At 50.7% G+C, this 4,553-nt stretch overlaps 1 long non-coding RNA gene across 1 annotated transcript; it reads left to right on the top strand.

The window, feature by feature from the left end:
* The first annotated feature begins 218 nt into the window (after positions 1–218).
* Positions 219–4,276, top strand: LOC116505458. The gene is made up of 3 exons (XR_004254944.1): positions 219–331; positions 2,261–2,325; positions 2,668–4,276. It is a non-coding gene; the product is annotated as an uncharacterized LOC116505458 (long non-coding RNA).
* Positions 4,277–4,553: the final 277 nt, after the last annotated feature.

Genomic DNA, 4,553 nt, shown 5'->3' with positions numbered 1-4,553 from the left:
CTTTATGCACATCAAAGGATCCATTCAGGAGAAAAACCTCATAAATGCCTGGAGTGTGGCAAGAGCTTCAGTCAGAGGAGCAACCTTTATGAACATAAAAGGATCCATTCAGGAGAAAAGCCTCATAAATGTCTGGAGTGTGGCAAGAGCTTCAGTCAGAGTAGCAGCCTTTATGCACATCAAAAGATCCACACAGGAGAAAAGCCTCATAAATGTCTGGAGTGTGGAAAGAGCTTCAGTCAGAGGAGCAACCTTTATAGACATCAAAGGATGCATTGTGGAGAGAAAGGGATGAAATGCCTGGAGAGTGGAGAGCACTGTTCCGTCTAAGGTGCGGCTGCGCCGCCGCGCACATTGCAAGAAAACACCGCGCGGCCGTTTTTAACTTTGCGCAGTGATTTCTGCCACAGGTTCCGGAAGATGAGGGGAATAGCTGCTGCCGGCCCTTCCTCCAACAGCGCTGCCAGATTTGCCGCCAACGCTGCAGCCGAAGTGAAGCCTCCAAAGCTCCCGCAGGCGCCCCCGCCCATGGCAGCGGCGGCGGTGCCTCCCCCTCCGCTCGGAGCACCTCAGCTGGGCTCTGGGTTACCCCTGCCGCAGCCTCCACCTCCGCGGTTTTTCAGAAGCCATGAGGCCTTTTTCCCTGCTCCCCCCCCTCCGCCGCCTTCCTACTATCTCCCGCTGCCAAATGGCTCCTCAAAAGCGTGGCGGAAGGGAGAGGGATAACACAGGGGCCAGCTCAGGTGCTCTGCGTGGAGCCTCCACACACAACCGGTGTGCTCCACAAACATTCTTGCTCACTAGCTCAAAAGGGCCCTCGCTGTTTCTCCAGGCAGCCCTCGCCCCTCCGTCCAGCCGAAGGTCGCTCCTGGCAAGGCTGGCTCTCCTCCTCCTCGTAGTGCCGTGAAATCCTTGGGTGGCTCCCAGCTCCTCTGCAATACAGCCAGTCCTTGACTTAGTCTCCACGCAGAGCACCTGAGCTGGCCCCCGCGTTATCCCTCTCCCTTCCTCCTCCGCCGTGCTTTTGAGGAGCCATTTGGCAGCGGGAACTAGTAGGAAGGCAGCGGGGGGGGGGGTTTCAGGGAAAAAGGCCTCATGGCTTCTGAAAAACCGCGGAGGTGGAGGCTGCGGCAGGGGTAACCCAGCGCCCAGCTGAGGTGCTCTGAGCGGAGGGGGAGGCACCGCCGCCGCTGCCATGGGCGGGGGCGCCTGCAGGAGCTTTGGAGGCTTCACCTCGGCTGCAGCGCTGGGCAGCAAATATGTTGGTGCTTTTGGAGGAGGAGGAGGCAGCAGCAGCTATTTAGTGGCAGCGGGGGGGTTCGTTGGCATCTTCAGTGGCAGCCCTGCCTCCTGTAAAAAAAAAACCGAAGATGGAGCAGATCCACGCAGATGACGTCGTTGCAACATGACTGGAGGAGGAATTCTGGGAGTTGAAGTCCACAAGGCTTAAAGCTGTCAGGTTTGAAGACCCCTGGGGTTTTTTTTTTCCTAAAGGGCTAGGGGTGCAAAGGTCTTGTAACTTGACAGCTTTAAGACTTGCGTGCTTCAATGCCAGAGTTTCTGAGCCAACATTTTGGTTGCTAAGCAGGACCGTTGTTAAGTGATACTGATATTATATAACACTTTTAATTAAGCGGGTACCTTGAATAAACATAACTTGAGTTTCAAATAATACTGATTTCATTGTAGTCTTAGGTGACATCTGTGAAAAAAATTCAGGTGCTCAGGCATGAAAATATGCCGCTCAATCACTATACTTTTCTGCTCACACTGAAAAAAAATTAGAGGGAATATTGCCTTGGGGAGGGGGTGGCAGCCCCCCTTGGCCAAGTTGTTATTCCAGCAGAAGGCTTTAAGGATTTATGAGCCAGGAAAACTCCCTGGTTTGGTTCCTTTATCTATGGGGCCTGATATTCCCCTGTAACAATTTCTTCTATGCTTTCAAGAATGTGCCTAGCTTTGAAGCCAAGAGATAGAAGCATAATGCAGCAGTGAGATAACATTTGCAGTAATGTCATCCAGTATATTAAGGTTACAATTTGCTGGGCTGGAAAACAAGTAATTTCTGACCGTATGCAATAATATAAGCAGAAGCCGACAGCAAAGCTCAATTCTTAATAAATGATTTCTAGCAGTATCTCATATCAGAAGCAAACAGCAAATATTGGTTTAATCAGTAACAATTGTATAGTAACATAAGCAATTCATAATAAAAGCAAATAGCCAATATCAATTCATATACTTCTTCATTACTATTCAGGAAACACGAAGTTTATTGCTATAGAAATGTCCAGTAAGCATCATTGTGCAAAAGGAAACAATCAGGTCTGTATGTTATTACCTTATTCTACTGTATTCATACCGTTTTCTTTCCTTTTCATCTTTACCCTATCCTTCTTCCTCTTTCCTTTCCCCTTCCTAACTTTCCCATTATTTGCATTTTTCTTTATCTTTTACACTTTGATAAAGTAACAAAAAGAAAAATCAGGTATCTAGTTATTAAGAAAATAACTGAAGAAGAGGGTGGGAGGAGACCTTGGAAGACTTCTAGTCCAACCACCTGATTTAATTTGTCAGTTTAAAAAAAGAGAGGAATATAGGGAAATATCCATGAAATCACCCAGAATGCAGGTCACCTTAATGGAGCGTCTTTTTCATTTGTTTTAGAACGGAGGTTGGTGACTATGGGCCTTTTATGACTTGGGCACTTCAAAGCCAGCATGGTTGGCTCAGGAATTCTGTGTCATGGCTGCCTCCGATCAACCCCCAGGGAAGAAAAAACTTGGCTCCATAGATTCAAAGAAAAGGGACTTTTACTGTGAAAAAACAAAGGAAAAGGACAAATTGAAACTAACCCCAGTAGCCAGGCAACCACAGTCCAATCATTGGCCAGGAATATGTTTTGGGAATGTCTCTGGTTCAGGTGCTCCGTGCCGCCCTCTTGCATGCCATTTCACGGACGGTTGGCCTTGAAGCTGTTAAACAACCCAAGCTGCCCTCCCTGATTCCAAGCCTCCCTATGGCTTCTCAGCAATTCCACTCTCACACCACCTGCACAATTCCCTTCCCAAATGCCCATCGCTCCCTCCCTCCCTCCCTGTTTCCAAGGCAGCCGGCAGCAAGCTGGAAGGAAAGCAATGTTGCTGACTAGGCTGACATTCTGGGAGTTGAAGTCCACAAGTCATACAAGGGCAACAGTTTCCCTGTTGCCCCCTGTTTTAGGGGGCAACGCAACCTATGTCAGCACAACTGGCTGATTATGGTGGATCCTGAAGAAGCTAAGAAGGGTCAGGTTTGGTTGGCAATGAGATGGGAGACCACTATGAAGCCCCAGGCCGCAGGCTGGACTGGGACCCAGAAACCCTTCCCTTTTAAGGGGAGGGGTCTCTGCCATCTGCTTTGGAGCAGACCCTGCCCATACCAGCCAGGGCTTCCTTTGCTGCATTTCCCAGCAGCTGCTCTCGGAGAGGCAGAAGGAAGCTTGGCGAGAGAAAAGCAACAGCTTCAAGAGGCCCTTCAGCAGGTGGTCCTCCATCTCTCAGGGGGTCTCCCTGGGCACTTTAGCCCTTCATCTGCTCTCCAGCGTCAAGACGGAGAGAAGCTCCGAGAGGCACATTCGGAGCCCTGGGCTGTTCGGTCTGCTGATGCATGGCTTGAACGAGAGGTAGGGAAGTAGGACAGGCTCCAGTGGAGATGAAGAGGAGGTCACTAAACAATCTGTTGTAAGTCGAGGACTGAATATTCCACACCATCTTAAGTTGTGAGTGAAGGGGGGGAGCAGAGATGTGGCCTGGAGTGGCAGAAAGAGTGGTGGGGGGCAACTGGAGGCCCCCTTGGGTGAAGCCGGCTGGTGGCCTGAAAAACCTTGGCCGTCTCCATCTGACCTCCCTGCCAAGTGCGGAAACTCTCCTGAAATGGGAGGGTGGAGTTTGGGAGGTGGAGGCGTAGCCGGTGATGACATTTCTGCGTTGATGTCCTCCTCCCAGGAGTCCCGAAGGGCTCAGATACGATCAGGGGCCAAGGGAGGCGGGAAGCAGATCGCTGGAAAGCCTGTTGATCTTGGACGGGTCCATGCCTGTCCCTTCATCCTTTGGGTCAGCAGGGTTGGGCTCCGCTTGGAGACCCCAGCTTTCGCCTGCCGTGAAGGAGCCCTCCTCAGTCTCTGGCCTTCTGGGCCTCCAGCCACGGCCTGTCAGGCTTCCAAGTAGCACCCAAAAGTAAATCGGAGTCCGAGGCAAAGGATTCCTCAAAGTTCCAATTGATGAAGAGAGCCATGTTGGCCCATCTGGGAAAATCTGAATCTGAAAGCTTCCCGGTTTTCCCCACGCAGTTGAAAGTTCAGGATCTTGCCCCCCCCACACCCACAAGTCCATTCCATGGTCCAATCTCCCACTGCCATGCTGGCATCTTCCACCCATCCAGTTCCGGTCAGGTGCGGAGGTGCAGAGACAAAGGATAATGACCTTGGTTTTCTAGAAAGAATGTTGTTATGGCTGCATATCATCTAACTCTGTACAATCCCTCCCTCCCATTTTCCCACCATAGAAAAGGCA

Source organism: Thamnophis elegans, chromosome 3 (genome assembly GCF_009769535.1).
Source record: "Thamnophis elegans isolate rThaEle1 chromosome 3, rThaEle1.pri, whole genome shotgun sequence".
In the NCBI taxonomy this organism is placed as follows: Eukaryota; Metazoa; Chordata; class Lepidosauria; order Squamata; family Colubridae; genus Thamnophis; species Thamnophis elegans.
This window is presented reverse-complemented; position numbering and strand designations above follow the sequence as displayed.